Source organism: Neophocaena asiaeorientalis, unplaced genomic scaffold (assembly GCF_003031525.2).
Source record: "Neophocaena asiaeorientalis asiaeorientalis breed wild unplaced genomic scaffold, Neophocaena_asiaeorientalis_V1.1 scaffold668, whole genome shotgun sequence".
Taxonomy (NCBI): Eukaryota; Metazoa; Chordata; class Mammalia; order Artiodactyla; family Phocoenidae; genus Neophocaena; species Neophocaena asiaeorientalis.
In genome coordinates this window covers 869,269-894,606 of record NW_020174264.1, presented here as the reverse complement: position 1 = coordinate 894,606, position 25,338 = coordinate 869,269, and the positions used below count along the sequence as shown (strand labels likewise).

Genomic DNA, 25,338 nt, shown 5'->3' with positions numbered 1-25,338 from the left:
CCCAGCATGGCTGGGTTCTCTGCTTAGGGTCTCACAAGGCTGAAGTCAAGGTGTCAGTCAGCTGTGTTCTCATCTGGAGCTTGGAGTCCTCTTCCAAGCTCATTCCTATTATTGGCAGAATTCAATTTCTTGTAGTTGTAGGACTGAGGTACCTGTTTCCTTGATCACTGTCAGCCAGGGGGCTCTCTCAGCTCCTTAAGGCAGCCCATACTCCTTCTCTTGTGACCTCCTCTATCTTTAAGCCAGAGTTGAATCTTCCTTGTGCTTCAAATCTCTCTGACTTCCTCTTCTGCAACCAGCCAGTGAAAGGTTTCTGCTTTTAAGGGCTCATGTGATTGGATCTGGCCCACCCAGATCATCTCCATATGTCAGGGTCAACTGTGCCATACAGCGTAACACAGTCACAGCAGTGACATCTCGTCACATTCACAGATTCTGGGGGAAAGGGGCATGGAGTCTTGGTGGGGAAGGGCATTTTTAGAATTCTGACTACCACACCAGGTCAAAGAGCATATGAAAAAGGGTCCCAGGGCTGACTTTCCTTTGAGCCAAATAATTCTCAAGAATCATTTTATTAAAATCCGTGATGTAGAAAGTTTTTTTAAAAAAACATAAGCAAAATAAAAATAAGTATCTGCTCAGTGGACATATTAATAGCAAGAAATCCATGTAGTTATAACTTGAATTGTGCAAAAGAAAAAATATCATGACCAAGTGCAAATCATTGCACGTTCTTTCGTGAGCATTTATGGGAAGCTAACATTCTGATGGCATTGGATAATAAGGGTGTGATTCCCCTCTGAATCTAATGAGTCATGAGAGGAAGGACAGTCAGTCAGCACTGTCGTCTGTCTGCATCGCATCAAATGACTGAGGGGCTTGGTCACTGAATGATCATACGTGGTTGTACCTTGAAATGTCTCTTTGCTGAAAAATTGTTCCTGACATGATGCTGGCACATGCAAAGGAGTAGAGATGAAGACTTATTTCTTCCAGTATCAGGAAGAGCAGATTCTCATTAGCAGAAGAACTGCCAGGCACCTAGCCTAGACAGATGGACTTAATGAGAGGAAAAGCTCATGGCCTCCTTTACGTTACTGACAGAAAGAAAGTGCTCTTACTTAGGCAATTTCTCCCCTGCCACATTTGACTTGTGCTCTCTCGCCACTTGGATATCCTTGAATATATAACCTTTAGAGGAGTGTTTTATAGATTTTATTTATTATATTTGTATTATAAAAAGGATGTATGATGTCAGCATGTTCCCATTTCACTGATGGAGCTGTCAAGGCACCCCTGATCTTGGCCATGTTTTATTTATTATATTTTTATTATATTATTATATAATATATTTATTATATTTTTAATTTTATTATAGGTTTTAGAAATTGATTCTTGTGGAACCCAAGTCCTCGTTTTATTAAAGTGCTCCTGGGTCTTGGGCTGCCTGGAAGGGGAGCTGTTCTTTTTCTCTTAAATCTTTTAGTTCCTATTCAGAGCCAGGCTGAACAATTTACAAGTCATGAATGTGTATAATTTGGCTTGGGCCCTCCTAACTCATACACCAATGGAGCCATTAGGCATATGTTGGGTCCTCAAAGCCAAATGGACCAGAAAGAACATTTTCAACAGGCTTCAGTGATCACTTCAGTGGTCATTTCACATAGCCAGTTCTGTAGATTCACATCCAATCTCACAGTTTTTGTTTGAGTGGTCCAGATCCACATGTGAATGCTTCCTCAATTCGTTGGATGATGTTTTAGCCTTCTTTTGATTGAACAGACACAGTGAGGGCATGCTCTGACCCGCCAAGTAATGTTATCAATAATGCTATTGAGAGCTTGCTGTACACTACGCATACTCTAAGAGCTTTATATAGGTTAACCCCGATCATCTCCACTAGGAGGCAAGTCCCGTCACGGTACTCGTTATACAGATGAGGTGTCGGAGGCATATAAATACAACCAACATCATATGGCTTGAACCCAGGCATCTTGGCTTCAGAGTCTATGCTCTGAACTACTAAACTGTGCAGGATTTTATCTCACTTCTGATAATATATGCAGGATAAGAACCCCATCATATAGAATTTTACACTTTAAAAAATGGTCATTTTGAAATCAGTTTTTGAAAACCACCACAGAGAGCTTCTTAAAAGGTAAAAGTTGTTACCCCTGAAAAACCTTATTAGGTTGGTTTACTAAAATTATGTAGAACTCACCATAGTGTACTCAGATAATCGAGTTAAACTCAAAAATCGTGCTTGGGCAATAACATAACGTACAAAAACTTGGAACAAGCACTTCACAAAAGAAGATAATTAAACGACCACTACGTATATGAAAAGGTGCTAATCATCGTTAGTCATTAGGGGCACGCAAGTTAAAACTACAATGAAGTACCTCTAAATACCGTCTGAATGGCCAAAATGAAAAAGACTGACACTGATGAGTGTTGACACAGATGTGGAACAACTGGAACTCTCGTACATTACTGGGGAAGTGTGAATTGTTTCAACTAATTGGCAAAACTGTCAATATGCACTGGAGCCAAACATATTCATACCCTGTGGCCCAGCAATTCCATTCATAGATATATTCTTACAATGAATGAATGTGTATATCCATCGAAGCTATATATCAAGTGTTCATAGCAGATTTAACACATAATAAACTAAAACCTGGAAGTGATGCCTGTCAATGGGAAAATGGACAACAAAAAGGAACAAATTACAGCTACACAAACATGGATACATCCCACAGACATTACGTCCTACAAAAGAAGCCAGTTATAAAAGAATACATACTGTAAAATTCCATTAATATGAAATTCAAGAAGAGGCAAAACTAATCAATAGTTAAATAAGTCAGAACGGTGGTTACTTCTGGGGAGAGGTGTTGACTGTGAAGGGGAACTAAAACTATCTGGAATACTGGAAATGTTCTCTATCTTGATCTGAAATGTATATCCATGTTAAATTTCATTGGGCAGTACAATGCACGTTAGGGCATTTTAACGTATGTATTTTTTTCAACTCCAGAAAAAAGGAAAAGATTTCTGCCTGGGAAAGTTTTTTTACATATGGCTGAACAGGACATTTTAGCGCTTTTTCATTTCCTTGTCATTTGCATGATACCACATAGGTATCTTCCAAACAAAAATGTTGAAGCTTTGCAATTTTTCTTCCTTTAAAACGCCTGCTGTATTTTGCCTCTGTCTTGGTAAAGCAACAGGCTGCTTTTCTTTTTTTATTTTTTGACCACAAACACAAATCTTTAAGGAAAACAAACATTTAAAATTTATATCCATTTTAAGGGTGTCACCATACTATGGCCATGCAAAGAGGAAGAAACAATGCAGTGGTAGGGAAAAAGTGTTGTAAAATATTCTCCCAATTAGGAATCAAAACTGAATTTCAGTATTAAGATGCTGTTTGGATCACCAAATATGTGAAATTCACATATAAGATGTACTTGTTCTACACATCATGCAAAAACTTTCTTTTTTACTATGGCTATTTTGACATCTGTTATAGTAGTTCTCTTTATTATTACAAATATTCTGCTAAATAATACAAGTTTTTAAAAGTTGTATGAAAACATTCCCATTAAAGATAAAAAGAGCAAATATAGCGAACAAATGGGGGATTATTTAAATTAAATTCTCAGGTTTAGGTAGATTTCAGTCCTTTTTGTGGATTTTTCAGGCATTTATAAGAGTTCAGAATCTTACAGAGGCAGCCCAAGTCTCAGAGTTGCTAATGATGGGCAGCATTTGAGGGTAGAAAGCAGAGGGGCCCAGGGCCCAGAACTGAGGAGCTGGCTTCAGCAATCACCCCTGGGGCTCCCGTACTGACGCTGAAATAGAAAAGCTATTTCAGTGTCAGTATGAAAAGCTAAAGTTATTGTCAGCAAATAACTAAAACCATAAATAATTGCAGTGCAGGAGGGAATTTATTCTAAGAGTGTTAAATCATCTAATTTAAATAATTAACTGTTGATTTCCTTGCCTCTGATGTGAGATTTCCTCCAATGGGAAATTCCCAATCTTCCTCTAGTTATTCATTCGACAAATACAAATTGAGCACCTGCTTCGTACCAAGCTCTGTGTTATGCTGGGTACACAATGGGTCTCTGCCTTCATGAAGTGTATGGTCTACAGTGTCATATTTCTCAGCATTACGGACGTGATTTCATTAAGATTCACCCGGGAAGGGAAGTTTGGGTGACTTCCTGAGAAAGGAGTTTGAAGGAGAAAAGAACTACCTTTTATGGAATACACCATGTGACATTTTATTTATAGAATGTCATGCGAGACCCCACAGCATGGGCTATTATAATAACTGGCTTGACCAAGGGCACTTACGGCTAATAAGGGATTCAGATCCAAGGAAATCTGAGCCCTGGATATTTTATCCTACTACAGGAGGCTGCCTCACCACCAGCCTTCCCAAGGATCCTTGGCAAACCTTTCTTTTCATAGTCCTCAAACATCAAACAAACCATACATTAAGTAGCTTTGGTACGCTTTTACCTACATGCTGAAAATGCCAATTCAATAACTCCTTTCCATCTGAGACACAGAGTGCTGGAATTCAAGGGTACTGGATTAGCAATTAGGAGACATGCAACTGAGACCCTACCCTTTTTATAGTAAAATCTTCTCTAGGTACCACTCTTTCATCCATAAAAGGCAATAATAGGCATCGGCCCTGCTTATGTCCAAAACTTGTTTTGATGATTAAAAAAACAACAGATTTGAGGACTAAGCGTTATGTGAAAATGTATTCTTATTAATAGAGTTAGCCTATCCTCCAAAACCAGCATAGGTACTGTGTACTTTCCTTTCAATGTTTTAAAGGTTTTTTTCTTTGTTTTCTATGGTTCCTTTGTGGCTCTTGTTTTTGAAGCCACTTGGCAGTTGACAAATTTATGTTCTTCAATACATGTACTATTATATGTGTATCCCTTAAGCTCATGGGAACAATTAAGCACTGTAATTCAGAGTTTTCCAGATTTTATTAAGGTAATGCTGTAGCATATACAATTTATTACATATTACTTCTGGTAGGGCTTAGGGACAACCCTGTAATCAAACACAATATTTCTTTGGCAAGCGGTATGAATATTCACACTAAATGGGATCTGTAGACCCTGTAATTAGCCTCCCATCAGTTCAGGACAGGTTTGCTGCCAAATGAGCTATGGAAAACCTTTTGGTTTTCAGAGCTTTGGGGATTTCAGAGGTGTGGCTAAGGGATTTTGGACCTGTACATTTTCAGAAGTGCTAGCTATTTACATTTTATATTAAGTCTGCTCCCCCTCCCCCAATCTTAGATGCTTTATGGTCATTCTTTTATTTGGTGGGAGCGTCCCTGCTGTCCCCACTGCTGTCCACCCTGGGAGAAACTCCTCTTCCTTGTCTCACCTCCTCCATGGTTCCCTACTATCCACAGGGGTGGGTCTCTGGGCGACCATGTACATACATGTAACTATTCCTTTGACGGTAATTGATTTGTCCAGAGTGAACAGACAACCTGAACTCGGGTGATCAGAGTCCTATCCCTGACTCTGCCTATCACAGCTGGTGAAAACAGAGGTGGAGTCCTGTCCCAAAGCAGATGACCCTTTCCTCTGGGAATTTGGAACTGGACGAGAAAGAAAGCAATCCCTGTCCAGGTGCCTAGAATTACACAAATGAACATCCTGGCACAGTCTGTAGCCAGGCTCTGTACCGTGTGCAAATAAGAGACAAGGGGGAGAGAGAGAGAGAGAGAGAGGGAGGGTTGGATGGGGGCCAGGGAGAGAGAGAACAGAACAAATCACATCCCTTATTTAGAGACAGACAAAGAGGTTCCTACTCTTTTTCATCTCTCCAGTCCAGTTTGGATGCCCATGTGCACATCAATTCTTAGATTACATAAGATTTTTCAGTTGTTTCAAAATAGGTATCACTTTCAAAAAACTTTTTTTAAGAAGTTTAGAATAATTTTAGATTTATAGAAAGTTGCAAGGATACCACAGAGAGGTTCCACATACCCTACACCCAGTTTTCCCTAATGTTAACATCTCACTTTGGTACAGTACATTTGTTGCGCCTAACAAACCAATACGGATACCTTAGTTTTTGCCTAATTTTTGTTGTTGTTGTTCAAGGATCCAATCCAGGGTACCATATTATATTTAGCTCTTGTATCTCCTTAGGTTCCTTTTGGCTTTGACAGTTTCTCAGACTTTTCTTGTTTTTTATGACCTTGACCGTTTTGAGGAGTATTGATTAGGCATTTTGTAGAATGCCCCTCAGTTGGGAACTGTCTGATGATTTTCTCATGATAAGACCAGGGTTATGGGTTTTAGGAAGGAAGACAACAGAGGTAAAGTTCCTTTCTCATCACATCCTATCAAGCGTATATACTGTCAACATGACTCCTCACTGTTGATGTTGACCTTGGTCATCTGGCTGAGGTAGTGTTTGTCGGGTTTCTCCTCTCCTCTTTTTGCCCTTTCCATATTGCCCTCTTTGGAAAGAAGTCACTATTCAGAGCCCACACTTCAGAAGTGGGGAATTATGCTGCACCTCCTTGAGGGTAGAATATCTACAGAAGTTATTTGGAATTCTTCTGCATGGGAGATTTGTCTACTATCCCTCAACTCTTTTTATCCAATCATTTATTTATATAAGTATGGAGTCCTGGATATTTTGTTTTATAATATCGGTTATAATCCAATACTACTTTATTTTATTGCTTAAATTGTTCCAGCTTTGGCCACTGGGAACTCATTCAGTTGGCTCCTGTGTCCCTTTGACATTCCTCTACCGTTAGGAGTTTTTCTTTTCTTTTCTTTCTTTCTTCCTCTCTTTCTTTGAGGAGTTCTATCTCTTTGCTCTCAATTCAGACTGATATTTGATCCCCATGATTTGGGGCTAGGAGACATACACAGTACCCCAAACTCCTCCCTAGGAGTTGTTTCCAGTGGAGAACATGAGATATGTATCTCGCATGCCCGAGTTAATGTCACATAAACAACAAATTAACAGTTCTCCAGAGGCCCCCCAAAGATCGTGACAGAAATTGTCTTACACTCTGATATTGTGAAGTGTATGAAGTGTCCATCATATCCTTCTTATAAGTATAGCCTTCTGTTTCCTTCTGGATAGTGACATGGACTGCAGCCCTCATATTTCTCTTAACTTATTTGCTTATTTGGTGACATTTACTAACAAGAGAAGGTTCCCACTCATAAGCTACCACCTACGTACTCTCACAGACACACAGGTGTTACATAAACAGATCATGCTGATGGATGGTGTCACTATTTGCTCCTTGAAAATCTTCAGTAAATGACTCTGGCCGCCTCTTCTCTCAGCAACCCGTGTTTAGTCAGATTCCATTTTTGCTGTCTGTCTTCATTTTCTCAGTGGACATGATAAAGCCAATTTATAATTCTGCAGTTATTTACTGTCAGTGCAGTTCAGAAGGTTCATTTAAATGCTAACCACTTGGTGTTTCGCGTTAAAGAACTGCTCGTAAGCTATGTCTTTGTGAAGCATTATACATTTTACGAAATGATTTCTGTGGGGATACTAGCCATTGCAAGAGGATTTGAGCACCGTTATCAGCTTTCCCGCCTTCTCAGGTTAAACTTGCCAGAGGCAGTTTTGTCTGCTGTTGCATGATTAATAGAACACATAAGATTTTTACTCGTTCCCTTAGCTTTATTATTCATTTTAATACTACACTGATTTGATTTTAACCCATTTAAATTATTCCAAATTCCATGCAAAAATCTATTCAAACATAAAGATTAATTCACTTCATTAACCTTTTGATTAGAAAATAAAACCCCAGTACTTATCTATATGGATTTTCCCCTTGAAATAGACTGTGGAGAATTGCACCTTAGAAGCTGTATTTCAGGTGGCTACTAATTACGGTCAAATCTACATGGTGGAGGAATTAAAGGAATTAACCCATGCGCAATTGCAAGATCCCTTGCCAAAACCCTTGTTGAAAAATAAAGGCGCCATGTGGTAACGAGTGAACATTTTCACTCCTTGTCAGTCACCTAGTTTTTAAACTCTTTCTGCGGTGCCTCAGTGTCTAATAAATTCAAGTGGTTTGGACTGAAGTGAATGGTTTCTTTTAGTAATCCCACAGATATTTTTGCTCTGCTGCTGTGTTCCATCTCTGTGCTAGAAACAGTGGAGATTCAAAGATGAGCAACATATAATTATGAGCAATATATAATCCTCACCCTAAAGGTGACAATTGTCTAGTAGAGAAACAAAGAGAAGTCCCGAAACCACCATACTGTAAGGCAGGATGAGATCATGGACCAAAGAGAGGAGCTAAACCGTTTAGAGGAGGAAGACCTTCTTTCTGTCTGGGGGGATTCAAAGGCCTTACATTGCCTTATTTTTTCTACCTCACTCCTGAGTATAATTAACATTCCAGATAAACAGGGCTACTTACTTCTTCCCCCAAATCTTCATTGCTTACTCATCTCTAATATTTATTTCAGATCTTCCCCTGTCACTTCTGCTTGTTGTAATTCTATCTAATCTTCATACATCAACTCCAATGTTGCTGCTTCTTTTCAATCATTCGTTGTTTTTACAAACCACCTCTTAAGACATGAATCTCCCTTCTTTGACATCCCATAGGACTTGCCTCTGGTCACCTTTGTAATACATATACTTCTCAGTGTACTTCTCAGCTTCTTCCCACTAGATCACGGGTTTTATTGGAACACGGCCACACGCATTTGTTTGTGCGTCGTCTACCGCTGCCTTCGCGCTGCATCTGCAGAGTTGAGTCGTTGTGACAGAGAACTCATGGCCCACAACACTTAAAGTATTTACTGTCTGGCCCTTTGCAGACAATATTTGCTGACTCTTATACTAGATTAAAAATTCCTCAAGGGCAGGGACTATCTTACTATTTTTAAACCTACTTAATACCTAACATAGTAGGTAATATCTTGAATACTTATTGAATTGAGTTGAACTTAATTAAATAACTATGTGATTTAGGGACTGCATCCATGGGAGCAAAAAGCAGGAACCATTAAGAGAAATTGACATGTAAAGAGGAGTTGCTGTATGAGAGATAAGGTCCTTTCTTCCCAAAGCAGTCCAGAATGTGTTATAAAAAAAAGAGGTAAGAATAATCAGTCAGCTAGAAGCCTAAATATATTGGAATATATCGCTTTGAAGCAAATCTTTTGATGAAACATCTTATAGAACAAAACCGATTTTCCCATTAAGGTATTAATATTTTGGCCCACACATACCAATTATTTATTTATTTTCCAAAACATTTGTTCTCAGTCGTAGAGTTCATAGACCATGTATTTAATAAATGCAGACTTCATTGATTAGAACAGTTGTACTCTTAGCATTTACAGCCTGTTGCTGGTTCTGGTAATTATTTCAATTATCTAAATTGTCACACTCAGTTTATTTACATGCTGTGTCTAATTTTAAAAATAAATAAAAGATTCGAAACCTTGGCAGTGACTTCTACTCAAGGCCAAGATGGAGTAATAAGGACCAGATTGACCCTCCATCCTGAATCAACTAAAAGAATCTGGACAAAACATGAAAAAGTGGTTTTCAAGGGACTAGACATTAGGCAAAAAGGACAGTGATCCCTGAAAGATGGAAAACAAGCAAGGTCAGTCCTGCTATTGCTCTAACTTACTGTCCTAAGAGAGTTTCCAGGTCATGATGCAGAGAGGAGGAACCCAAGCAGAGCCCAACAAACTCCCAAAATTAAAGAGATGGAGCTGAGAATCTGGGGAGTCCACAGTAGCTAGAGTTGACAGGGTAGAGTACCAGAATGGAGAGAATTGCAGAGAGAGGGAGAAAGAGAGAGAACTTCAGAAGTCTGAAGAGGGTTCCTTTGGACCAGTCAGCAAAGTAGTGATAAGTGCATACATGTGAGGAAGGTAGCTGAGGCTAAGAAAAGAACCAAAACAGAAAAAAAAAAAAACCCAGGGACTTCCCTGGTGGTGCAGTGGTTAAGATTATGCCTGCCAATGCAGGGGACAGGAGTTCGAGCCCTGATCCGGGAGGATCCCACGTGCCGTGGGGCAACTAAGCCTGTGTGCCAGCCACAACTACTGAGCCTGCACTCTAGAGCCCACGAGCTACAACTACTGAAGCCTACGTGCCTAGAGCCCATGCTCCGCAACAAGAGAAGCCACCGCAATGAGAAGCCTGCGTACTGCAACAAAGAGTAGCCCCCGCTCGCTGCATCTAGAGAAAGCCCGCACGCGGCAGTGAAGACCCACCACAGCCGAAAAGAAAAAAAAAATCAAACTAGAGGAGAAAGTACTTGGAGTTCTCACAGGGCTGAAAATAGTGCTTGTTGTTCCCACAAGCCAGATTAGCACACCTGAGTATTCATGGGGCATTAGACAGTGTATTCAGAAGGGCGCTGCTTAACTAAATTACTGCTCTGAGCCTACCTAACAAATCTTAAAAGCAAGATCAAAAGGATCAAGTAGTTTCCAAGTAACTTAACTATGTCTCAGAGCATCTTGATAATTTTTATAGAAAAAGAAAATCCAGCACCCAACAAAGTAAAAAATATAATGCCTGGCATCTAACACAAAATTACTAGGCGTGCAAAGAAGCACAAAGAGATACATAACTGGGAGAAAAATAAACCATTTGAAAACAACCCAGAATTGATACAGATGTTAGAATTAGCAGATAAGAACATTAAAAGTCATTTTAATTGTATTCAGTCTATTCAAAAAGCTGGAGAAAGGACTGAACAGGGTAATAAGAGACATGGAAGAGGTAAAAAAAAAAAAAAAGGACCGAAATCAAACTTCTAGAGATGAAAAATATAATGCCTGAAAAGAAAAGTATACTGGATTGGGATTAATGACAGATGATACTTTACAGAAGAAAAGATTAATGTATTTAAAAATATGACAATAGAAACTAAAATGAAATAGAGGAAAGATCACAAGAAGAGGCTCAGTGAGCTGTGGAGCAAGGTCAAGTGGCCTAATATATATGTAATTTAATTCTCTGAAGAGGAGGAGACAGAGAGGGGCACAGAAAATTTATCTGAAAAACTAATGGATACAGTTTTCCCAAATTTGGTGAAAACTATGAATCTACAAATCTGGGAAGCTTGATAAGGCACCAGAAAAATTAAGAAAAGGACTTTGAGGCACATCATAATCAAGTTGCTCAAAAGTACGGATTGAAAGAAAATAGTTAAGATGATCAGAGGAAAAAAGACACGTTATGTACATAGGAAAAGATAGGATTACAGCAGATTTTTAAATTAGAAACAGTGCAAGTAAGAAGACAATGGAGTAACGTCTTTAAAGTACTGATTGGAAAAAAACGCCTAGTATTTAATGTTCAGTAAAAATATCTTTCCAAAACAAATGCGAAACAAAAGACTTTTCAGACATACAAAAGCTGAAAGAATCCATCACCAGCATATTTGCACTACAAGAAATGTTAAAAAGTCCCATAGGCAAAAGAAAAATGATACCAGATAGAATTATATATCTACCCAAGGAATGAAGCACACTGGGAATGGTAACTCTACAGGTGAATATACAAGATATTTTTAAAATTATTAGAATCATGCAAAAGATAATTGAGTGGAGACAAAAATAATATAGGGTTTATAATATATTTCAAAATAAAAGATTTGACAACAGTAGCATAAAAGCTGTATGAGACGAAATGGAAGTTTGCTTTGTAGGACTCTTGTACTATATGAGAAGGAATATATTAGTTGAAGGTAGACTTCGATGAGTTGAAGATTTATATTATAAACCTTAAAGCAATCACAAAAATAATACAAAAAGAGCATGGACAACAGGCCAACAAAAGATATCACATAAAACACTCTAAGGTACTATATCCAAAAGAAGGGAGTGAAAAGGTTAAAGAATAGATGTGACAAATAAAAGATGAATAATAACATGATAGATTTAAATCTAACCTTATCAATAATCATATTAAGTGTGAATATTCTAAACCTCCCAATTAAGAAACCCCTGGGTGGGGTTTTCTGCTAAGGGCTAATGGTCATGAACCTGACAGGTTGCTGGTGTCACAGAAGTGGGGAGGCAGCTACTGTTTCTTGTTGATGCCGACCATAGGCCATGGGCTCTCCCGCTACTTCTCTGGTCCGGACGAGCGCTACTCAATCCACTGTGCTCTGCCGATAACCCCGAAATGGGAAGTACGCTTTGGCACCCAATGACACGACTCTTTGATATGTTAGCTACACGTCAGTGCCGCTTGTGCTCCCAGGGCTTTGTGGAGGAGGCTTTCCGTGGTTTCTCACGGCCTTCCTTCCCTAGTACTCATGTCTGAGTTACAAATCCCAGGCTGTACTCAAAACACCTACTTCTTCCAATCCTGAGATGTTTTCCTAGGTTCAAGCCTCTAGGCCCTCCATTTTAATTCCATTAGGATGAGTTCTCCTCCAGTCGTTGACTTTGGCTCCATTTCTGTCTCCACCAATTCCTTACATATGGTCATATGTTTCTTACCATGTCCAATTCTACCTCCAAAATTTCTCTCAGAATTTATCCATTTCTCTTTATTCCCACAGCCAACACCCCATCCAAGCCATCTCTCCCTTGTTATTGCTATTGTTCCCCATCTAGTCTCCCTACATCCACCCTGGCCCCTCTCAAATCTTAGTCCACAGAGTGGCCATCATAGCCCTTTTAAAGAGATAGATCATGTCATATCCTTACGGTCAGAAAACTCAAACGTGTTACTGAGGCCTACAAGGCCCTGTGTGACCTGGGTGGCTTTGTGTTTGCCACTTCCCCTTTAGTTTTCTACGTTCTAGTCAGGTTTTCTTTCTTTCTAATTCCCTGAAGTTCACTGGCTCTTTCCAACCTCAGATCCTGCAGACCAGCTCTTTCTTCCTCTGGGATCATCCTTGGTCACCTTCATCTAGGCACCTCTTACTTAGCCTTCACATCCCACTTGGACTTCACTTCCTTGGGAAAAGTGTCCTCTGACACTTGGACAAGCACCCATTTACTTGTTACATGCTCCCATGGCACCCAGAATTACTTCTTAACAAGCATTATCAGCTAATTACGTGCTCAGTACTTGTCACTCCAGTGGGATATGAGAGTGGGGAGCACATCTATTTTACTCACTTCTGTGTGCCCAGTGCCAAGCATAATGGTTGGCTCTTCAAGATCAGTACAGTAGTTCATTAAATCTAAGATGCCAGTGACTATAAGATGCACCATTATTTTACACAGCACTAAGAAAGAAAAACATCTCCAATTAAACTGAGTTGTCTTCAATTTTAAGTACAACCCAAACTCAAAGCTGTGAAAATAGGAAAAAATAAAGGATCTTAGAATACAGTATATACCATGAAGAGTAAGTAAACTGAATGAATGAGTACAAACTAATCCTATATATTTCCATATTTGCAGAGCATCCTTTCTCTGGAGTCTCCCCAAAAGAGAAATCCACGTATACGATTTAGAACCAACAATAAAATGTATGGTCTATGGGGAATGGTCTTCTACATGAGCCAATTACAAAATGTTAATTCCTATTTCAATTCCTCTTTTAATTAGGGTTACATGGGGGCAAGAAGTATTAATAGATACCAATTTCTGTTTAGTGTCTTGTACCTTCAGATTCTCTCCGATGACAGAAAGGTGCTAATTTCCCTTTCCATAAGAAAGGATTGTTTAGGAAGTGAGCAGAAAACAGCAGTGGAAAGCAAAATAAAGGGTGGGACTGTTCCAGGGCGAATTCAGAACTGTATGGAAGACTCACTATGATTACTCCAAACTGTGGACCATAATTTAAGAATATGGAAGGAATCTCTAGGTTACTGAATTCTTTGAGTTCCATCAATCAACCCTCAAGTGTATAAACTGCAACAGGCATAAAGGACATCGATTTTACAGGCTGAAGGGACATTAATGACTATAAAGTAAGACAGGAGCAGAGCTGAGGTCCAATTAAGTTTGAATTCTGGCTTTGGTACTTATTAGTTGTATAACCTTGAGTCTCAATTTACGTATCTAGAAAGTGGGACCAATAATATCTAGCTCATAGGGTTGTTGAGAAGATTAAATAATACATAAATGAAAAGCACTTAGTAGCAGGTCTGGAGCCTAGAGTCAATCAGTATCAGCTTTTGTTGTTTTCACTCTGAAAAAGGAAGAGGAGGAAACTGCCTAAAGTGTACGAGTATCCTCTATTATTTATTCATTACTGGTGCGATCTGGGTTAACTTCTTTAATAAAACATTTAAAAGTACCAGGATCAAAAAAAGAGGAGGAGAAAGAATGGGCTTGTGCTAAAATGTTCCTCTAAGTTTATTTGGGGAACCTGTATTTCTTTGCTTTACCAAACAAACTTTATTCATCTTTTCATAAACAAGATGTCCCATTCATAGTGGAGAAAAAAAGCATCAGGATCACAACTGTCCAGCGAATGACCACAAAATGAACATGCCCATCTAATTGCCACCCAGGTCAAGAAATATAACATTTCTTGCCCCCTGAAGCTCAGTCACTCATGGTCCATCCCCATCACTAGTCCCATGCTACTTCCCCAATCCTACCAGAATTCTAGTTGGGACACCATAGATGAATTTTGCCTGTGAATATTTTTTTTATGATTGTTAACTTTTCCTTAATGTAAGATTTGAGAGATTCATCTCTGTTGTTATGTGTGACTGCAGTTCTTACATTTTTGTTTCCATCTAGTATTTCGTTGTATGAATAGGCCACAATTTAACCATTTTATTGCTCATGGTCATCCAATCTGCTTTCCTTCAACCTTTTACTTGCCATTAAATGATGGATAATAGCCTCTACCGGGTTGGGCTCTTAACATAATCACACTGATGAAAATGATGGTTCAAATGGTTACAGCTGATACAAGCAATAAACAGCAATTGAGTTCAGTTAGAAAGTCTGCTGAGGATGAATGTGTAACAGAAGCCTCAGGAATCATTATGTTATTCTTAATATGAGAGAGAAAGGGCAATCAGGCAAACATTGTCTCTTCATCAAAATGGTGAACAAAGTTGCCAACTGCATGTAATACACAGCGAATACGATCTGCGCAGCCAAAAGACAGGGATTACAGAGCCTGGAAAATAACTTACCTCACACTCCAAAGTTTCCACCTGTAATTAGCATGGTACGGACAACGTGATGAAACTTAAAATTCTTAGTTCTTCCTCTGGGAGGATTTGAATCGACCAGTGGTTTGAACCTTGCTTCTTCAGTTGCTAGCAACATAACTGTGGGCAAATTGCTTAATCTCTTGATGTTTCAGTTTCCCTACCTGTAAATGGGCGATGCGAAGTTGTATCAATACTTATCTCATACGTTTGCTGTGAGGTAACCTACGTAAGGCTTTTAGTATAGTGCTGGGCATGGTGAAGAAACTCGGTAACCGTTAGCAACAGGAGGTGGTGTGGCCAAGAGGCGAATCATACCAACTCAGACTCAACTGCCTGGATTCAAGTCTAGCTCTGTGGGAACTTGAGCACTTACTTAACCCCTCTGTGCCTTAGTAGCCTCCTCTACGAAGTGATGATAATAATAATGTGTAGTTTATAGTGTTGTCATGGAGTTTAAACGCATCTGTATTCCGGCCAACGATACACAGTGAAAACACTTCCCAGGACAACAAAACTTAGAGCCACAGTTCTCAACCCTGGCTACACATTAAAACCAGCTTTAAAAAATGCTGATGCCTGAACCCTACTGCCACATAGTTTAATTTATCTGTGGTGGAGTATAGGAAAGCTTTAACATCTCTGCTGATTCGAATGTGCAGCAAAGGTTGAGGCCCCCTGCTTTACTGACACTCCCTTATCAGGCCAGTTAAGCTCCTGCACTTATTCCTACTCCAATCACAGAACATCAGGAACCATTGAACACAGTCCCCTTATAATAATAACTACCGAGGGCCTCTCCTATGTAAGTCACTCAGGTCATTCAGAGCTGAACAATACTTGGTCCTCTCCACAAAGAGTTTACAGAACATTAGAGCAAGTACATAGGGCCCTAATCACTAAGCCACAAGTCTGAATGCAATGACTGATATAAGACACAAAGTACCATGGAGGTAAGGAAGAGAGGCCATTTATATTTGATGGATCCACGAGGGCTTCATGTAAGAAGTGGCATCTACTTCAAGCAGATCTTGAAAGATTGAAAGTGAATTCACCTCCTAGTCATCAGTTTTCCCACCCCTAACAGGATTGCTGGGACCCCTTCTGCTAACACCACAAAAGTTTTAGATTTTATCAGTTCCTGTGTAGTTTGGAAAATATTTGGATATTCCAGTTTCCTTAAGGCATGGTCAATTTTGGAAAGCAAACTGGGGTCACCCCCCTTTTTCTCCTTAGGGATGGAAAATGGTTTGCTTTAGGCATATCATGCACTTTGCTTCAGATTGGAGCTCAGGGCTTCTCAAGTCCTAGATGATGATGCAGTCCAAAGCAATCCTGAAGTTCAGGTGCACAGATACTTTGTAATGACACATTAAAATCAGAGGAAAGCAAAAACCCGCTTGGTTCTTGTTAGGTAAAGAAAAGGGGGTATTTTCTGATGATTGGGCCCCTATGGAAGAGTATGGGGGCTTCACCTCTGGCCCAGAGTGGCCGTAGAGAGTTCAGCTGAGGAGAGCTCTGGACGCCTTTATCAGAATCCAAAGAATATATTTGCATCCAAACAAACTGGAGGAGCTGGAAGCGGAAATGGGCACTTGCTTCGGCACATTGAGAAACCTCCAAATTGGTTGTGACGGCGCTGAGGAAGCAAAACTGAGATAAAAATAGCCTGTCTGGATGCCCTCTCATCTAAACCATTGCCGCTTTATTATTGTTTCTTTGCTTATATTACTCTATAAGAAATAGCTGTCAAAGAAGAATGAATATAACACTACTTGATACAATCTGTCAGAGAAGTAAAACTTATGAAAATGATATTCTGTTACAGTGACATACTGTAGGTAGCCAGGATTCTTGGCGGTAAAGAATAGCCAGTTAAGGAAAGATGGGCCCCTGGCTGTATGGTTCCCCTTTTATTTGTTCTGTCTTCTAGAGAAAGGTTAGATGGATTTTTCTCAGTGACTAGACGTTAGAGATGTATGTATTCATTAATTCAATCAACACACATTTATTGAGCGTATACTACAGGCTAGGTGCTGTTATAGGGAACAAGCCGGATGAAGATCTTTGCTTTCATGGAGTTCATATTCAAGGTGAAGGAAACAGACAGTATAAAATAAAGACAATCCGTAATAGAATTTGATATGAATCAGTGTTGCTGTAAGGTGATAAAATACAGTGGGGAAACAAATCAAAAAGTTGAGTTGGGTCAGGGTGTGGATGAGAGCATGGGTGAAGGGATAATGGCTAGAACGGGCATTACTGAGAAGATAAGGTTTAAATAAAGACTTGGAAAAGGTGGAGAAGTTAGTCATGTGAATATCTGGGGGCAGAGCATTCCGGGCACAGAGAACAGTCATTGCAAAGGCCCAGGGATGACAGCATGTACCTGCCATATTCGGAAAACAGCAAGGAGGCCAGTGTGCCTGGAGTAATGAGCAGGAAAGTGGTAGTTATCTGGCTGCCATCTTGGTAATTGAATAACTGGGTCATTTGTCTCTCATCACCCAACAGGCTAGCCTGGCTTTTTTCACATGGTGGTGTTCATAGGGTCCCAAGAGCAGCAAAAGAAAGTGAGCTACAATGTGCAAGCATTTTTCAAGTCTCTGGTTATGTCACATTTGCCATTGTTCCTTTGGCTGAGGCAAGTCACACGGTCAAGTTGACAGTCAACGTGGGAGGGGGCCATTACCCAAAGGGTATGGATACAGAGAAGGGAATTATTACAGCCAGTTTTTGTTAAAAGTCTACCCCATTGCCCTTACTTTACTGAATTATAATCTCCTATTTTATGTATATGTCACTCTGTTTCTTCGTGTCTATATCCTGAGTTTGTAGTACATGCTCCATAATAGTTCATTTTTTCTTCACTGTGTGGCATTTATAAGAACCGAAGACATTTAGGTTATATGACCCAGATGGAGTTCCCCATTTTGTGAAATGGAAAGAGAGTTCAAAATAATCCTGAACCACAAAATGCTATCCCCCCAATATTTATAAGCCTCACCAGGAGGTGAGCAGAAGCACAGCCTGGGCAGCTTCTCCCACTGTCAGCTCCCTGTAAAAGCTGCCAACAACATTCTTGAACTAAAGTGCCAATAGTGCTCCAGCTCTGTCCCAAGAGAATTTGCACACATCATCTCTTTGCATATTTTTATCACACAGTCACTACATCAACGACTCTTCAGTTTGCTGTGGCTCAGGAAATGTCATAAGGGAAAGTTTATGAAGTCTCCCACGTATACAGACATCTGGTTGAAGTAAGCAGGCCTGCAGGTCAATTTGCCAAAGTTTGGCTTTGTTACTTTTCAATCTTTTATCCAGGAACTCAGTAAAATCCTGATTTCACAAAACAGAATTGTTCCCCACCTCTTTCAGAAATACCCATCTGACCTAGGAAATTCATTCCAACTAGCTGGGGACGTACCTGATTCAAGGAGCATTCATCTTTATTTTTTAGAGTTAAAACAGACATCCCCCCAAAATCCTTACTTCAAAACTTTTGTAGGTATCAGTCTTACTGCTTTCATAGTTCCTCTTGCTGCAGTCTCTAGATAGAAACATTCTCATGGGGAATAAAGCAAGACCAAACATGGCAGCACTCTTTTGTTTTAAATTCCAGGCTGTCCTGGGTTTGGCAGCTTCTTGAAATGGTCCAGCTGGTCTTAGTTGACCAGATGGCTGAAAAGTAAGGCAAAATTTCCTTATATAGGAAATAGGGCATTTCAATTAATAATGGCTAAAGATAATGCCTCTGGATCTTTGCTCCAAGGAGATGGTTATGGACCTGTCAGAGTCACCTGCACACTGCATCCCAACCGTGCCCTATCAATGCTTGCTCTCAGCTCTACAGCCTCTGGGCTGTAGCCACAAATGGGACTCAAGACACACTTAGGAGTGTCTGCGAATCATTTAGCTATAATAACAAACACAGTGTAAAGGAAAAGAATTGTTCAACTCCGTTTGGCCACACTCAAAGCCTGCCTGGTGTCTCACAGCCTTCTATTCAGTTCATCCTGATATTTTCCTGTGGGTTAGAAAGACGACAATACACCCAGCCTTCAGTCCTTTTTTTTTTTTTTTAAAGCTTTTTAAAAGCCAGAGTTTGTTTCTATTTAAATCTTTAAAATGTCCCAAGTCCCAGGGATTTCCAGGTTTGAGATAATATTACAGTCAGGTGATAACTGCCACTAGGGGTTTTATGCGCCAAACTGTTAGAACATTACCAGCAAAACAGCTTCTTGGAGGTTGATAAAGATGTGTATTTTAAAAACCAATTTTATAGCTTCAAATGGGAGGGTACCTCTGGAACAGATATAATGCCAGTATTTCATTTTTCTGTATTGAGGGAAGAGACTGAACTTCTAAACACCAAACCAAACAAAACCAGACCAAACGAAGCAAAAACCACAAAAAGCTTTGGTTGGCAGGAAGTCAGGGAATTAACTTGGAATCAATAAACACAAGTTTCTTACTTGAAATGTGTTTAAAATTCGTGAAGCATGTTGGAAACCTGCCCAGATTGTCTTCTAGAAAAGCTTGTTTTATAAGTGTAGCCCCAATATTATGAAGAGCGAAGTTCTCATTGCCTGGAATGACCTTTACCTCCTCCTACTTCCACCTGTTTAGTCTGCTTCATAGATTCAGCTCAGGCTCCCTCCTTCAGGCCATGTTCCTAGCACTGCTCCCTCCTCCTTTGACTCCCTTCCCCTGTTGCTCTTCCCTCCTCCCCCTCCATTTCCCCCTCCTCCATTTAATAATGTTAGGCATCCTCATCGATGTCCTTATATTCCACATTGTTTCATGATCACCATTCCACGTATCTGTCTCTGGCATACCAGATTACAAGCTCGATTTCTCCAGCTCCTAGCATAATGAATAGCCCAGAGCAGATGCTCAATCAATGTTAGTTGAATAAATGATGGATGAATGAACTGCCAATTAAATTATACCTGGAATACCACTTGACTACAAGGCTTTTCAACACTGTTTATTCATTCACTAACCAACTCTTTACCGAGCACCTCTTATGAGCCAGGTGTTATACTAAGTGGTGGGTAGGTAAACATGGACAAAATCAAGAGTCCTTGCCCTCATAGGGCTAAAACTCTGAAATCGGGTATGTTTATTTTATAAGTATAGTAGTATGGGAATGGGATTTGGACTAAAGCCTCACTCTGGAGGGAGAATCTACACATATGCATGCAGGATGCAGGACTTTCTAGAAGAAATGCTATCTAGAGACCATTATACCCGACACCCTGTATTCTGGAAGACTAGACATTTGAAAAGAATTAATTGAAGTCATGGAATTTGTGCGTGTTGACAGCGCCATGGCATTTTCCCTACTCTCCTAAAGCGGGTCGGGAGAAGGTGGTTACCCCACCACAGCAAGAGAAGAGCTCTCCTTCACATGTCGTACCTGCTGAGCTGCAGAAATTCCAAGTTGCCCTGGAATTGGAGAGTACAAGAGTTCTTAGGAGAACCTGTCGTGTGCCCTCAGCAGGTTGGGTTTTGTATGAAAGTATGAACACTAGTACTTCTTTCTTACCTGGATAAATTCCAAAGGCAGTAGGTAGCTGGAATACCCAAGATGAAAGGGTGAAGGCAGAAGGGTTACCAATTAAGTTGCATTTCCACTATTTAGCATGGCAAGAACACATGTTCTTGGTGGGCCAAATAAATGGTGTGGGAAGTAGCCAGATGTGAATCTTGTAAGCATGCCAACCAGGAGGGCTGTCTAGTTGAGTAAGGAGGCCCTGCAAGTAAGAAACTGTGTGGAATATGCTGCTAGGAGACGATAGCTAAGAGGAGACTGTAAGACATCAGCCAGAGTGCATTATTCATCCAGGGATGGCGTGGTATGTGGGACCCCCAGAAATCTCCGGAGAAATCAAGTTCAATTCACAAGAAAGCTGGCATTTGGAGGCTTGCCATTAGAGAAGGCGAGAGTTAGAATACAACAGTGCGAGTCACATACAACTTTCTTCCATCCACCCTTTTACCCTCAGCCTGGTGAACTCAGCAACAGGAGCAGGGAGGAGAATTGGAAAAGCAAGGGGAGGAACTGTGAAGGAACAGGCAGTGTGCCTGCCTCACTGCATATCTTCAAGCCAAAGGGCAGGCCTGAGCTGGGGGCAAGGGATGGAAAGAATATGAAGTTGGGTGTGAGACTGAAGTTTTGCTTCAGGCTAGATGACTTTTTAAAAATCTGATAGTGGACTATCTATCACCAATATTTTAGGTGTCTATTAAATGGTAAAACACACATTTGTTCATTCTGGGTCTAATGACATAATATGTAGTGACTGAGAATCTATGGAATCTTCCTGAAGTCCCCCAGGGACAGGGTAAACAGAACCAGCTGTTTAATCGCAGTGATTGGAGCAAAACAGCCATTGCTTATTCAGACCCTCTAGAGCTTAACCCATTCAATAAACTGCCTACCTATGAAAAATACACACATGCATGTACACGCACACATATGATAAACTTTGGCTCATCACATTGGCAGCATGACTATAAGCAAATAACGGGCCATCCAAAGAACATGGTGTCTTCTCTTCGTAAGGCCCTGTATGAGTCTTCTAATACAACCTCCCATCCCATGGAGCAGTCTTTTCTATTACATTATGGACAGGGAAAAATGACCAAATACCAGAAGGAATTGACTGCCTACCCTGTAAAAGAAAAACTGAGCTCAACAATGTATGCAGAGAATGCCCTATTTTATCCTCATTTAATTTATGAAAGGGGTAGCAAATAATATGTTCATTTCAAAAATGAGGAAACAGGTTTAGAGAGGTTGAGTGAAGTGAAGGCTCTAAGATTTAGGTACAGGCCTGTCTGTGTTTCAAAATATTAAGATACCATTGTGGATATATTCTTAACTTCCCAAAGTCTACTTGAGAACTTCTGAAAAGGAAGACATACTCTTTTAGAGGAATTCCTTTCTTCTATAGTATATGTCACAGTATTATGATATTATTCCATACATTAGAGCCCTAATATTTTTCTGGAAAACCTTTACCCATAGATTCTGCTTCAAGCCTACTCTATATCTTCTACGTGGTTTCACATGGGGGAACATGCTTGTTCATTAATTTATTTATCCATCTGGTGAGGATTTATTGATCAACGAGTCTAAGTCACACACTGTTCTAGGTGCTGAAGTTAACATGATAAGACAAAGTTTCTCCCTGAATGGAGCATACATCCCATTTAGCCTCTTCCCTTAGATCATCTCTCATTTACTCTACTCATCCTCAGTTCCTTCTTTTTCTTCACTGCAAAATAATATTTAAGAAAATATAAGCATTTGTCATCTAAGACAAAGATACAACACTCATATACAGATATATTTATAATGATCGTACTCACAAATGCAAAAAATATCTGAAATATCCAAGACGGTAAAATAAATGCTGATTTATTTAGTCTACATCAAATAGGCTATTAAGTTACTGCAAATTATAGTCGTGATAGATTTTTAATGCCATGTGAAATAGGACATAGTATAGAAATGTATAAAAGTTAGATCTAAGTTTCCTGTGTGTGCATGTGTGGGGGTTTGCCTACAAACGCGCGTGGCAAAAACACTCGACGGTTGTATACTGGCTGGTTAACGTTAATGATACTTTCTGTGTTTTCTATCGTATATATAAAGAAGCATGTCTTGCTTGTTATAGATTAGGAGGTGCAGTGTGCATGCCTACTCTGTAAAGGGTGTTGCCCTAGGCCCTGGAGCAACTGTACAATCAGTGCAGTGAAGCACCTTGTCAGGGAGGGCCATGTTTATACATTAGAATGCGTGTGTATGTGTGTAAGTAATTATTTGTTTTCCGTGACTCATTTTGTATCCCATTTTCCTTTCTTACTGTCATCCGTATGAATCACAACTCCCCACAGTCAGTTGAGAGCCAACCGTGTTTAATAATAGCCTAAGAAAAACACGTAGGAAGGTAAACCTGTGATGGCAAAAGGGTAACCATGATGAGTTCAGAGCTGAATATAAAATGATTTTGTATTATACCCTCTTTGGGTTTATCTGAGTTTCTGACTGCCTCTCATACAAAGGTCACTAATCAGTGACCATTTATTTAGCAGTAGTTTTTTAAAAAATGAAGTATAGTTGATTTACAATATTATATTAGTTTCAGGTGTCCAGCATAGTGATTCAATATTTTTATAGATTATACTCCATTAAAACTTATTACAAAATTATGGCCAGAATTCCCTGTGAGGTACAGTATATCCTTGTTGCTTATCTATTTTATACATAGTAGTTTGTATCTCTTAATCCCATACCTCTGTCTTCCCCCACCTGCTTCCCTCTCCCCACTGATAACCACTAGTTTGTTCTCTATATCTGTTAGATCGTTTCTGTTTTTCTATATACATTCATTTTACTTTTAAGATTCCACATTTAAGTGATATCATACAGTATTTGTCTTTCTCTGTATGACTTATTTCATGAAGCATAATATTCTCTAGCTCCAGCCACATTGCTGCAGATGGCAGAATTTCATTCTTTCATATGGTGAGTAATATTTCATTGTATATTTATACCACATCTTCTTTATCCATTTGTCTATTGACGGACACTTGGGTTGCTTCCATATCCTGCCTATTGTAAATAGTGCTGCTATGAACATTGTGGTGCATGTATCTTTTTGAATTAGTGTTTTTGATTTTTTCTGGATCTGTACCCAGAAGTGGAATTGCTGGATCATATGGTAGTTCTACTTTAGTTTTTTGAGGAATCTCTATATTGTTTTTCCTAGTGGCTGCACAAATTTACATTCCCACCAACAATGTACAGTGAATCCCTTTTCCCCACATCCTCACCAACCAACATTTGTTATTTGTAGACTTTTTGATGATAGCCATTCTGACAGGTGTGAGGTGATTTTGGTTTTGATTTGCATTTTCCTGATGATTAGTGATGTTGAGAAACTTTTCATGTGCCTGGTGGCCATCTGCATTTCCTCTTTAGAAAAATGTCTGTTTAGGTCTTTACCCTACTTTTTGTTTCAGTTGTTTGCTTTTGATATTGAGTTGTATGAGCTATTTATTTATTTTGGATATTAACCCTTTGGCGATCATATCACTTGCAAATATTTTCTCCTATTCGGTAAGTTGTCTTTTCGTTTTGTTGATGGTTTCTTTTGCTGTGCAAAAGCTTTTAAGTTTAATTAGGTTCCATTTGTATATTTTTGCTTTCACTTCTTTTGCCTTAGGAGACAGATCCAAAAAAATATTGGTACCCTTTGCAAAAGCGTGTTCTGCCTATGTTCTCTTCTAGGAGTTTTATGGTTTCAGGTCTTACATTTAGGACTTTAATCCATTTCGAGTTTATTTTTATATATGATGTGGTGAAATGTTCTAATCTCATTCTTTTACATGTAGCTGTCCAGCTTTCCCACCACCACTTATAGAAGAGACTGTCTTTTCTCCACTGTATGTTCTTGCCTACTTTGTCATAATTGACCATAGGTGTATGGGTTTATTTATGGGCTCTATAATCTGTTCCATTGATATATGTGTCTGTTTCTGTGCCAGTGCCATGCTGTTTTGGTTACTGTAGCTTTGTTGTATTATCTGAAGTCAAGGAGGGTGATTTCACAGCTTTGTTTTTATTCACAAGATTGCTTTCACAATTTGGTGTCTTTTGTGGTTCCATATAAATTTTAGGATTACTAGTTCTATTTCTGTGAAAACTATCATGGGTATTTTGATAGGGATTGTATTAAATCTGTAGATTGCTTTGGGTAGTATTGCCATTTTAGCAATATTAATTCTTCCAATCCAAGAGCATGGGATATCTTTCCATTTCTTTGTATCATCCTCAGTTTCCTTCATCAGTGTTTCATAGTTTTCATAGTGTAGGTCTTTTACCTCCTCTGTTAAGTTTTATTTCTAGGTATTTTATTCTTTTTGATGTGATTTAAACAGGATTTTTTTCATTCTCTTTCTGATAGTTCATTATTAGTGTATAGAAAAGCAACAGATTTCTCTATATTAACCTTGTATTCTACAACTTTTCTGAATTCATTTATTAGTTCTAGTAGTTTTTTGTTGGAGACCTTAGGATTTTCTCTATAAAGTACCATGTTATCTGCAAATAGTGATAGTTTTATTTCTTCCCTTCCAATTTGGATGCTTGTTCG

General features: G+C 39.4%; 1 protein-coding gene across 3 annotated transcripts in view; it reads right to left on the bottom strand.

The window, feature by feature from the left end:
* GLRA2 (glycine receptor alpha 2) overlaps positions 1-25,338 on the bottom strand; it is a 181,583-nt gene that overhangs the window by 74,787 nt on the left and 81,458 nt on the right. The window lies entirely within an intron of this gene.